This window comes from Panthera uncia (genome assembly GCF_023721935.1).
Source record: "Panthera uncia isolate 11264 chromosome A3 unlocalized genomic scaffold, Puncia_PCG_1.0 HiC_scaffold_11, whole genome shotgun sequence".
Taxonomy (NCBI): domain Eukaryota; kingdom Metazoa; phylum Chordata; class Mammalia; order Carnivora; family Felidae; genus Panthera; species Panthera uncia.
This window is the reverse complement of record NW_026057578.1, coordinates 58,062,873-58,076,224: the sequence shown is the minus strand read 5'-3', so window position 1 is coordinate 58,076,224 and position 13,352 is coordinate 58,062,873. Positions and strand designations below refer to the sequence as shown.

Genomic DNA, 13,352 nt, shown 5'->3' with positions numbered 1-13,352 from the left:
AGTGATAACAGCAAGGATGACAAAATTTGTTGAATGCTTAGTATATTCCAGATATACTTAATCTTCAACCAATACTATGAGTTACAAACAAAGAAACTGGGGCTTAATTACCAATTAAGCAACTTACTCAGTGTCAGGCAGCCAGCCAGAAACATGAAACATTCTGGAACTGAACATCTCTTAGCCTTGTTGTTTTTGTCTATGACATGAATATAATAAACCCCATCCTGATATTATTACTGATAAAGATAATGTCTGTAACAGCCAGGCATATTGTACATTATTTATAAATAATTCCTACTTTAAAGGAGCACAGTTTCTTTTTTTCTTTTTTCTTTTTTTAATATAATTTATTGACAAATTGGTTTCCATATAACACCCAGTGCTCATCCCAAAAAGTGCCCTCCTCAATGCCCATCACCCACTTTCCCCTCTCCCCCACCCCCCATCAACCTTCAGTTTGTTCTCAGTATCCAAGAGTCTCTTATGGTTTGCCCCCTCCCTCCCTCTCTGTAATGTTTTTTCCCCTTCCCCTCCCCCATGGTCTTCTGTCAAGTTTCTCAAGATCCACCTATGAGTGCAAACATATGGTATCTGTCTTTCTCTGACTGACTTATTTCGCTTAGCATAATACCTTCCAGTTCCATCCACGTTGCTGCAAATGTCCAGATTTCATTCTTTCTCGTTGCCACATCTTCTTTATCCATTTGTCAATTGATGGACATTTAGGCTCTTTCCATAATTTGGCTCTTGTTGAAAGTGCTGCTATAAACATTGGGGTACAAATGCCCCGACGTGCCAGCAAACCTGTATCCCTTGGGTAAATTCCTAGCAGTGCTATTTCTGGGTCATAGGGTAGATCTATCTTTAATTTTTTGAGGAACCTCCACACTGTTTTCCAGAGTGGCTGCACCAGTTTGCATTCCCACCAACAGGGAGCACAGCTTCTTGATCTGTAACAGGAAGGCAATCCCTGAGGCCTTTCCTCACTGTAGGAAGTGGGCTTAACTACTCTGATAATCAACTCCAGATAACCAGCAGATAACCAAGTTACTAATTTCTTCCAAGCTTCTCTCTAAATTACTAAATGAGGACTTGAAAACATTGTTAAGGCAGGGTTGAAGATTTTCTAAGAGAGAAGGATTGTGCTTGCATCTCTTTCCTGTGGTAGGAGGGGGTGGTTCAAAAAAGAGGAAGGACTGGAGGAAGAACTGAAAATAGGTGGTTGAGCTTATATCAGTCTTTTCCTGGGAGCTAGCTAATAGAAGGCTGGGGAATGGAGGCCTGACAGCAGCAAAAAGCTCACGTACCAAAGAAATCAACCATCACCTTATGTTTGATATATAGACTAAAGATATTCCTGTTGCAAATGCATTTTACAATCCCTAAAGACATGCAAAATCCAAAGACCATAAAAGAATGTTATTAGCAAATTGAGAAATTGTAAGCATCAATATAATATGCCTCCTTGTGGAATGTGTTTAAAAAAGAATCAACTGCAGACCCCAGAGTCATTGAAAGGATAATAAAGAAATACTATGAACAAATCCACATACATAAGTTCAACAATAGTTGGAATGGGCCAATCCTTTGAAATACATGAAGAATCTAACTCACCCAAGATGAAATAGTTATCTGAGTAGTCCTGTAACTATAAAACCAGTTAATGTATAGTGAAAACTTTCTGCAAAAGAAATCTTCAGGCCAAGATAGATTCACTGGCAAATCCTACCAAACATATAATAAAGTAAAATATACGTAATCTCTTCCAGAATATAGAAGAGGAAGGAAAATATCCTAACTAGTTTTATGAGGTCATATTTACCTTGATATCAAAATCAGACAAAGAGTACAAAAGATTGAAACTATAGACAAATATCTCTCATGGATTTAGATGCAGAAATAATCAAAATATTAGTAAATTGGATCAGGAATATCAAAAGGAATCATACACCATGACCAAGTGGGATTTATACTAGATATAAAGGCTGGTTTATCATTCAGAAAAATAATTTAAATGTATCTACTATATCAGTAAATTAAAAGAAATCTATGATTATGTAAATTGAAATAGAAAAAGCATTTGACATACTCAAAACCCAGCTCATGACGAAAACTCTCAGCAGGTTAGGAATAGAAAGGAATCACTTCAACCTGATAAAGAGAATCAGCAAAGCTTTCAGGTAACATCATACTTAACAGGGAAAGACTGAATGCCTTACCCCTAAAATTGGGAACAAGTCAAGGCAACAATGTCTACTTTAACCACACTTATTCAACATACTACTGGAAGTTCTAGGCTCTTCAGTAAGATAAAAAATAAAAATAAAAAGCATACATATTAGAAAGGAAGACATAAAACGTTCCCTATTTGCAGATAACATGATTGTCTACATGGAACATCCCAAGTAATCTACCAAAAATTCCTATAAATAATAAGTGAGTGCATTAGTCTACTAGTGCTGCCATAACAAAATACTACAGTCTGGGTGGCTTAAACAACAGAAATTTATTTTCCCAAAGTCCTGGAGGCTAGAAGTCCAAGATCTTAATGCTGAGAAATTTGATTTCTGGTAAGGCCTCTCTTCCTTGGGTTGCAGACTGTCTGCCTCACTATGTCCTCACATGGCCTTTCCTCTGTGTATATGTTCCTGTGTGCCTTTCTCTTCCCCTTCTTATAAGGATACAATTCTTACTGCATTAGGGCTCTACTCTTATGACCTCATTTAACCTTAATTACTAAGAGGCCCTATTTCCAAATACAGTCACACTGGGGCTTAGGGCTTCAGCATAGGAATTTTGAAGGGATAGAATTCAGTCCATAACAATGAGTTTAGTCACATTCTAGAATACAAGATCAAAACACAAAAATCTGTCATATTTCTAAATACTAGTATTGAAGAATTGAAAACAAAAAAGGTACCACATACAAGAATTTCCCTCAAAAGGAAATATCTTGGTATAATTCTAACTACATATACATAGAATCTATCTTCTGAAACTGAAATGCTGATGAAAGAAATCAAAGAACACCTAAATATATGTAAAGTCATACCATGCTCATGGATTGGAAGATTCAACATAGGTAAAAAAAAGTCAATTTTCCCCCAAATTGACCTATGGGATGATTGGATGCAATTTCAATCAAAATCCTACCAGAATATTTGATAAGCTGATTCTAAGGTCAATATGAAAGGAAAAGAAACTAGAATAGTGGAAGAATATTGACCTCAGAAGTATTCCATTATTCAACTTTAAGATTTAGTTTAAAATAATCAAGGCTGTGTGGTATTGGCAGAAGGACAGTACCAGGACCTGGTGAGGATTCAGCAGTATGGAACTCTTGTGTACATTGCTAAGGGAAATGTAAATTGGTGCAGCCACTCCAGAACAGTTTGGCAGTTTCTTACAAAAATAAATATTCACATGTCATCTTACCCAGCAAACCCATTTCTAGGTATTTGCCCTGGAGAAATGACAATGTACATTCATTCAAAACCCTGTCCAGAACTGTTTAAAGCTTTTCTATAAGTAACTACCAAAAACTGGAAATAATTTCTGTCCTTCAGTGGGTAGGTGGATAAACAAAATGGGGCATCTCTACATTAAAAAGCAAGAAACTATTGATACACGTAACAATGGGATGAATTTCAAAAGCATGTTGAGTGAAAGGAGCCAGTCTGGAAAGGTTACATACTATATGATTCCATTTATATGAGATTCTCAAAAAGATAGTAGTAGAGTGATAGCAAAAAAGTGTTTGTCAGGGGTCAGGAGTGGGGAAGAGGGTGTGACTAGAGCAAGGCAGTATAAGAGAGCTTTTTGGATGATGGAACTGTTCTGTATTTTGATTGTGGTGGAGGTTACACTAATCCATCAGTGTGTTTAAACTCATGGAACTACCCATACCAAAAAAAAAAAGCTAATTTTTATGTATATTAATTTTAAAAATTAATTTAAAAATTAATCAGAAAAAAATACACATTATGGTAGTAACTCTTATTGTCCCCCTAGCTCCACTTCTTTTTTGCCTGTGTAACCTTCAGCAGATGTCTTAACTTCTCAGAACTTCAGTTTCCTCTGCTCTAAGATGGGAATGTATAATGGCACCTCCCGTATGGGGTTGTTGTGAGAATTAAATGTGATAATAGACATAAAGGTATAGCATAGGCCTAGCACATAATAAGTTCTCAGAAATGGGGTGCTATTCGATTATTCATATACCACATGTTGAGGACCTACAACATGCCAGGCACATTTCTAGGCACTGGGGAGATAGCAGCGAGTGACACAAAAAAGATTCTTGCTTTCTCGAATCTTACCTTCTAGTGAAGGAGACAGAGAATAAATAAATTATTTTTTAAGTAATGATAGATCTGATGAAATTAAGATAGAGTGACTTATTGTTAGTAATGCTAATAGCTCAGACATGTGTGAGGATATTTGGCTCCAGTTTCTTCCCTCAGTTCTGTGGGGTCTGTGCAGAAAGTGGGGCAGGGTGAAGGCACAAAAAGCTGGGCAGGGTGAGCTGAACAGTGAGGGCATTAAAAGATATACATAGAATAGCTCATGCAGTGCATAACTTTGTGGGCCATGGAAGTCACCCTGCTCTCTGTGTGAAGTGTTCTCCACTGCTGAGCATGGCTGAGCTTTCACTGTCAGAGCAGTTACAGGGCAGAAAGATGAGCCTGGAGTTCTAAGGATATGGGTAGGAGACAGAAGTCTCTAGCACACCAACAAGGTTTCAGATCTTCTGGCCTTCTCTTGGGAGAGCACAGATAGCTGGGGCCACTAGCAAATAGAGTTAAATTTTCCAACCTAATGGATGGCAGGTTGTTTCTATTGAGAAAGAATTTCCCTGTCCATGGATCAAAAGCTAAACAGCGGTTCTTAACTCTGCTGTTCATCAGAATCCCTGCTAGATTAAAAATAAACAAACAAAAACACCCAAGCCCTCACACTCCCAGAAAGTCTGTTTCAATGCAACTCAGGGATGGGGACCAGGCACTCTTGTTCCTAGGTGATTTAGGTGTGCCCTCAGTGTTCAAAACCACTGGCTCTAGATAGAACTTCCATCCTCAAACCAAATCACAGACCACTTCTTGCCTCCAGGCAGGAATGGTCTAGATGCTGTGCCTTTGTAAGACCAGCTTATCACTTCTGTCCCTGGAGTTTAGAGAAGGGTGGCCACGATGGAGAAAGGACTAGAACTAGAATAGGAACTAGAATGGGAACTAGAACATTCCCACAGAAGAAGCAGGCTCCTTCCCAGTGGTGCAGAGTTCACTGGTCATGCTTATCCTTCTAGCCTAGAACACTTGCTCTTCTACTCTTCATGGCTTCTCTAGTTCTAATAACCTGCAGACTTTATACTTCCAAACCTCCTCTCTGGTGACAACAGCCCATGAGAGCCTCTGCTTTTTAAAAAATCTGTCCATGAGTAGTAACAGGGTTTTGCAATTTATAAAGTACCATTGCATATATTATGTCGTTTAATATTTTCAGCATCCTATGAGACAAATATTATTATAGCTATGTTACAAAAGGAGAAGCCACAAATTTAGGATATTGAATGATGTGCAAAGACCCCTTAACCTGTAACCAACAGGTCTAGAGACCAAGTCTCCTTCCTCCAAAGTGCTCTCAATTCCTACCCTACCTGGCAGATTGCCTTCTGCAGTGTCCTGGTACCTGACCATTTCATTTCTACAGCTGTCAGTGTGGTTAGTTTAATCTTCCCAAGTACTCGATCCTAAAAATTACATTTTTTTTCCTTCTCTGTTGTGTTAAAATGGTTCATTCATGATAGTACCAATTTTAATGAATTTTTTTATTTTTTTTTTGAAATTTATTTATTTTTGAGAGAGAGCAAGCAGGGGAATGGCAGAGAGAGAGGGAGAGAGAGAGGATCCCAAGCAGACTCTGCATGCTGTCAGCACAGAGCCTGGGGTGGGACTCGAACATACGAATGGCAAAATCATGACCTGAACCGAAATCAAGAGTTGGATGCTTAACTGACTGAGCCATCCAGGTGTCCCAATCTGAATGAATTTGTTAAACATATATATTGTTCACCTTGCACCTAATTGAAAATGATACTATTTACAAAAACAAAATTGAAATTCATTTTCTGAAAAAAAATTGGTTGCATAGAATAAGCACATATTTCTAGCTTTAGTTCTAAGTTCTAATTTAGAGAGCCAAACATGGACGTGGGCTAGGCTGAGTTGCTCTTTCCCTGTTGGTTTGCTGTGATCACAGGAGTTTCAGGAATCATGAGGGTTTAGGTGCTGTTTTATCTGTAACATCACCCTTCATGGGGTCACATTTTTCCCCACACGGGTTAGTGCATGGGCATTTGTTTAATATAGGTACTGAAAGGTCTCAAGGTAGCAACATGGCACTTTTTTCTGGAAGGTCATCAGCCCCATCAACATCACATTCTCTTGTGGGAAAATCACACATGATTAATTGAAGGTACAGAGTCATCTGGAAGATATATTCAGATGATGCGTACATTGAATAAAAAGCATTGCCTTTTGTCTCATCCTCAGAGGAATTTTTAGGACCCATCTCTTTAAAGTGCATTGAAAGAAATGATCAGGACTCAGTTAATTTCATTCAAATCCCAAAGACACCAACACAATAGATTTGGCAAGGGACATTTGCGATTCTCCTCTCACATAGCTCAGATTTCTTCATCATTCACAGCAGTCATGTTCAGCAGCTCTACTGCTTACAGGGAACTGGTGGGCTGCCAGCTGCAGCATTGTGTGGATCTGGAGATCTTTCCAATTAGACAAGAGTGGGAGGCTGCCTCCAAGAGAGATGGGAAGATGACTACTCCGTTTACACTGTGAAAGGGAAGAGAATTTGGCCCTCTGGAGGAGAGATTTCACAATGTATTGGACATGGCTGCATCTTCACTCAGGTTCCTGCAAAGGATCCATGCAGTGGACCAAAATATAGGCCTTCTTTTCTCCAAGGGCTGAGCTGAAGCTGAGCATGGCAAGACCACACTGGACCCCTACAGTTCCCAAAGCCCCCCTGCAGCTACCTCACACCTCTGTGCCTTTGCAGTCTCTCCCCTACACCCAGATGGGAATAGCCATGGATTAGGCACTGCAGAAGAAAAGATGTATGAACTGGGAGATGAAGGCATAGCAAAATAAATTACCCAAATGTAGAACAGAGAGGGGAAAACTTTAAAAAGTGAACCAAACATCAGTGACTTGTAGGACAAATCAGGCAGTCTAACTTACATGCAGTTGGAACTCCCAGAAAAGGGGGAAAGGGGAGATGAAAAAATATATATGAAGAAATACTTATTTTCCAAATTTTATAAAAGCTTTATAAACCCAGAGATCCATAAAGATTAGAAACCCTAAGGAAGATACAAAGTGAGCCACACCAAATCACACCATAATTAAATTCCTGAACCCCAGTCATAAAAAAGATTGTCTTAAGAGCCGGACAAAAATGATGCTTCATGTACAAAGAAACCAAGAATGACTGTAGATTTCTTGTAAGAAATTATAAAAAAAAAAACCCATAAGAGAATGGAACAAAATGTTTAACATAGCAAAATAAAAAAGGGCCATCCTAGAATTGAATACCAAGTAAATATCATTAAAATGAAGAAAAATTGGAGACTCTCCAGACAAATAAAAAAAAGCTAAGATAATTCTTCATAAGCAGACTTGTATTATGAGAGGTGGTAAAGGTGAAGGAACATGATCCCAGATGGGAACTCAGATCTCCACAAAGAAATGAGAAGCAACAGAGATTTTAAATATCTGGGTAACTATAAAATATTTTTTTCTTGGGATGCCTGGGTGGATCAGTCGTTTAAGGATCCGACTTTGGCTCAGGTCATGATCTCACAGTTCTTGGGTTTAAGCCCTGCACCAGGATCTGTGCTGGCAGCTCAGAGCCTGGAGGCTGCTTCAGATTCTGTGTCTCCCTCTCTCTCTGCCCCTCCCTGGCTCACGCCCTGTCTCTCTTGCTCTCTCAAAAATAAACACTCAAAAATTTCTTTTAAATACTTTTTATTATTTTAAGAAAATAAACTCCTTAGAAGATAGTTAACTGTTTAAAGCAGACATAATGACAATATACAGCAGAGTTTGTAATATAACTAGAAATAAAATACATAACAGTAGCACAAAAGATGGAAGGAAGAATTCAAAGTATATTTGATTGTTCTTATGTGTGAGGAAATATATCATCTGAAGATAGATTTTGATCATTAGAGATGAATATGATAAACTCTAGAACAAACATACACATTAAAACAAAATAAGGATAATAAGCCAATGGTGGAGGTAACAAAAAGGGAAAAATAAAATGTATTCAATAAAAAATGAGGAGGGAATGATAAAAAAAGGAACAAAGGAGAAATAGAAAATACAAAATATAGAAAACAAATACAAGTTGGTAAACTTAAGCCCAAATATATCAGTAATTACCTTAAATGTAAATGGTTTAAACATATGCTATCCAATACACTAACCATTGGCCACATGGAGCTCTTTAAATTAATTAAAAATTTACTAAGATAAACTATTCAGCTCCTCAGTCACACTAGCAATATTTCAAGTGCTCAGTAGCCACCTAATTAGTGGCTAGCATATTAAATAGATAATCTATAACATTTCCATCATCAGAGAAAGGTCTATTGGAAAACTCCAATATATATATAAATATTCCAATTGAAAGCAAAATTATGAAACTGAATAAAGAAAGCAAGATGTATCACCCAAAATAAAACACATGTGCACACAAGCATAAAGATGGGGAGGGTCAAAAGTTAAAGGATGGAAAAAGATATACCATGCAAACACTAATTATAAGAAATTTGGAGTGGTTCTATTAATGTTACACAAAGCAGACTTCTGAAAAAAGCACACAACCAAGGATGGAAGAGAACATTTCAAAATGACAAATGATTCCTTCTATTTAACAACCTTTAATACTAAAGAAGATTTAACAATACTAAACATGTTTGTATCCAGTAAGAGATTCAAAATTGCACTGCATATACCTTCCTGCATGAAACAATATGAAAAGTTGGATAAAATATGTGAAACAATGGTCTTCAAGGAATTAGCAGGCAACAAAGGATGGTGGTTCCCTTAGAGACAGGAAACAAAGAGGGTGAACCCTGTAATTGTTTCATCTACAGGCACTGATGCAGGGCTGGGGAGCACAAGTGGAACTTGGTGGCTTGCTGAATGGAAGACACAGAGCTGATGATTGAGGGAGATGAAAGCAGCTAGAGATTATAGGACAGAATGCCAGAGAAGAGAGAGTTGTATGAAGAGAGAATTCCAGAGATCACAGAGCTACACATATGTCAAAACTTTAAAAACTGTAACTTAAATATGCACAATTGCTGCATGTTAATTATAGCTCAATAAAGCCCCTTTAAAAAAGATAAGGACATATCTGAGCAATTTTATGCCAATATATTCAAACAACATAGATAAAATGGAAAAATTCCTTGAAAAACACAAATACCAAAACTGTCTCAAGAAGAAATAGACAACTGAAGAATTGTATATGTATTTAAGTAATTGCAATTGCATAATTGCAGTATGCTCACAAAGAAAATTATAGGCACAGATGACTTCATTGGCAAACTTTCTGAAACATTTAAGGAAGAAATATACCAATTCTATTCAATTTTTTCCCCCAGAAATTAGAAGAGGAAACACTTTCCAACTTATTTCATGGGGCCAAAGACATTACAAGAAAAGAAAATTGCAGACCAACATCATTCATGAACATGGATTCAAAAATCCTTAAAGAATCTTAGAAAATCAATTCCAGCAATATATAAAAATAGGAACACATCATGAAAGCAAGTTTCATTTAACATTGGAAAATCTATTAATGTAACTCACTATATCAACAAATCAAAAATTAATGAAAAACAGATTTAGGAAAATCATTTGACAAAATTGAAAATCCACTTATGAAAAATCTCTCAGCGAGCTAGAAATAGAAGAGAATTTCCTAAACTTGGTAAAATGCATCTATGAAAAACTTACAACTAATATCTTTAGAGTAGTGACAGGAAAAGAGTATGTTTCATTCCTAAATTCAGGAATAGGATAATGTATCCTAGTTCACTGCTTTTATTCAACATCATACTGGAGGTCATAGTCAATGTAATAAGGCAAAGAAAAAAAAGATACAAAAGACATAGATATTGGAAAAGAAGAAATATAATTCTCATTATTTGGAGACAATATATTTGTATACAAAGAAAATCATTAGAATCTGCAAAAAAAATAGTTATTAGAACTGAATAACTGATTCACAGGTCAATAAAAAAGTGAATTCTATTTCCATATACTAACAACAAACAATTGGAAACTGAAATTTTAAAACAATACCATTTACAGTATCACCAAAAAACAGACACAGTTAGGGATAAATTTAAGGAAAATATGTCAAAGAAATATACAGTGTACAGTATAAAACATTGCTGACAGAAATTAAACAACACCTAAATAAATGGACAGTTGTACCATATCCATGAGAAAAAAGTCTCAATATTAAAAAAAAAAAATTTAGTGTTCATTTATTTTTGAGAGACAGTAAGAGACAGTGTGTGAGCAGGGGAGTTGCAGAGAGAGAGGGAGACACAGAATCTGAGCTGTCAGCACAGAACCGGATGTGGGGCTCGAACCCGTGAACCGTCAGATCATGACCTGAGCTGAAGTCTAATGCTTAACTGACTGAGCCACCCAGGCACCCCAAAAGACTCAATATTTTTATTTATTCATTTTATTTGAAAGAGAGAGGGAAAAAAATTCCAAGCAGGGTCCATGCGCAGCGTGAAGCCCGTTGTGGGGCTCGATCCCATGACCCTATCATCATGACCTGAGCCAAAATCAAGAGTCAGAGGCTCAATTGACTGAGCCACCCAGGAGCCTAAAAAAGACTCAATATTATTACGATGGCAATTCTCAAATTGATGGATAGACTTAATGCAATCCAAATCAAATTCTCAACAGACTACTTCTGTAAAAATTAGAGAATTCTGAAATTTATATAGAAATTTAAAGAATCTAGATTATCCCAAGAATTTTGAAAAAGAATGCCAAAGTTAAAATATTAACTGATTTATTACCTGATATTACCTGATTTAAATATTACAAGTTTACAAGTTTACCTGATTTAAAGACTTACCATAAAATTTACAGTGATCAAGACAATGTGGGTATTGGTGCAAGAATAACTATATAGGCCAATAGAATCAAAACATGAGTAGATAAAGACCCATATAGCAATGGATTTTTAACAAAGAGGTCAGAGTAATTTAATAGGACAAAGAATTTTTCTAAAATATGGTACTAGAACAACTGGATATTCATATTGGGGGGGAGGGGGCGGGAAGGAAGATCATTACCTTCCTTCTAGCATAAACAAGTAAAATAAAACTCAAGGTGTATCACAGACCTAAATATAAAAACTAAAATCATAGAGTTTTTAGAAGAAAATATTGCAGCATATTTTAGTCATTTGAGAGAAGACAGTGATTTCTTAGAACATAGAAATAAATAACCAAATAGGGAAAAATTATACATTACACTTAATCAAAATCTAAAATTTTTCACCAAGTCACCATGAAGAAAATAAATAGGCAAACCACAGATTATGATACAATCTTAGCTGAACCTTTATCTGACAAAGGGCTTATATCCAAAATAAATAAAAAAATTCTGCAATTCAGAAATAAAATAAAAACTCCATTTTAAATGGTGGAAGGAAAAGATATGAACACACATTTTATCAAAAAAGATACACAAATGGCAGGTAAGTTTATGAAAAGATGTTCAACATATCAGTAATCAGAGAAATGTGAATTAATATCACAATGATATAGCAGTATACATACACTAGAAAGGCTAAAATAAAAAAGATTAATACCAAATGTTGACAAGGATGTGGAGTGTGGCAGACAGACTCTAACATGGCTCCCAATGACCCCTGCTTCTTGATATTCATGCCCTTATGTAATCCCTTCCTTGAATGTGGGGGAGACTTATGTGGGTGAGCCAACAGAACATGGCAAAAGTGATGGAATGTCACTTCTGTGTTTACATAAGATTACAGCTTCTATCTTGCTAGCCAACCGTCTCTAATGGCTATCTCCCTTGCTATATTTGATGAAGTAAGCTGCCATGTGAAGAAGCCCATGGGGCAAAGAACTGAGTGTGGCCACTGGCCAACATCCAACAAGTTGCTGCAGCCTAACAGCCCACATGGAAATGAATCCTGCCAACAACCACATGAACTTGGAAATGGATCCTTACCCAGTTGAGCCTCGTATGAGCCACAGCCCTGAAAAGACCTTGATTGCAGCCTCTTGAGAGACCATGAAACAAAGGACCCAGCTAAACACTGCCCAAATTCCTGACCTGCATCAACTGTGTGATAATAAATATGTGTTGTTTTAACCCTCTACATTTGTAGTAGTTTTGTATGCATCAGTAGATAAGTAATAGATGGAACAACTGGAACTGTCCTACATTTATGGTGGCATAACCATCTTGTAAAACCGTTTGGCAATTTCTTATAAAGATAAACATGCACTGAACTTACCCTAAGACCCAGCAATTGCACTCTAGGTATTTACCCATGAAAAATAAAAGTATATGTCCAAACAAAGATTCATACATGAATATTCATAGCAGCTTTACACATAATAGCCCACAAGTAGAAACAACCTGAATGCCAATCCATAGATGAATGAATAAAGTATGGAATATCCATACAATGGAATAATACTCAGCAGTAAAGGAGAATGAACTGATTAATACATGTAAAAATGTTGATGAATCTCAACATATCATGTTCAGAGAAAGAGACTAGGCATAAAAGAATATGTATGATGCCATTTATATTAATTCTAGAAAGCACAAAATCTAATTTATGACAATAGAAACAGATCAGTGCTTATCTACACCTAGAGGTGTGCAGTTAGGATAGCAAAAGCTTGCAAGACTGACTTTTAGGACTGTTGCCATATTCTAGATCTTGGTACAACAGTAGTTACAATGAGTTGTCATAATTCATTGAGCTGTTCACTTAAAATTGGCACATGATTTGTATATAAACTATTCCTTGATAAAGTTGGTTTTTAAAGAATATAACTCAAAATGGATTAAAGACTGAAACATCAGACCTGAAACTATAAAACTCCTAGAAGAAAGCAGAGGGTCAAAGCTCCGTGACATTGGTCTTGGCAATGATTTCTTGGATATGACACCAAAAGCACAGGCAAAAAAAGCAAAAATAGGCAGGTGGGACTGCATCAAACTAAGAAGTTTCTACACAGC

At 36.6% G+C, this 13,352-nt stretch overlaps 1 long non-coding RNA gene across 1 annotated transcript; it reads left to right on the top strand.

Annotated features, from left to right (window-relative positions):
• Positions 1–2,831: 2,831 nt before the first annotated feature.
• On the top strand, positions 2,832–12,477 carry LOC125936924 (uncharacterized). The gene is made up of 2 exons (XR_007462168.1): positions 2,832–3,085; positions 12,186–12,477. It is a non-coding gene; the product is annotated as an uncharacterized LOC125936924 (long non-coding RNA).
• Positions 12,478–13,352: the final 875 nt, after the last annotated feature.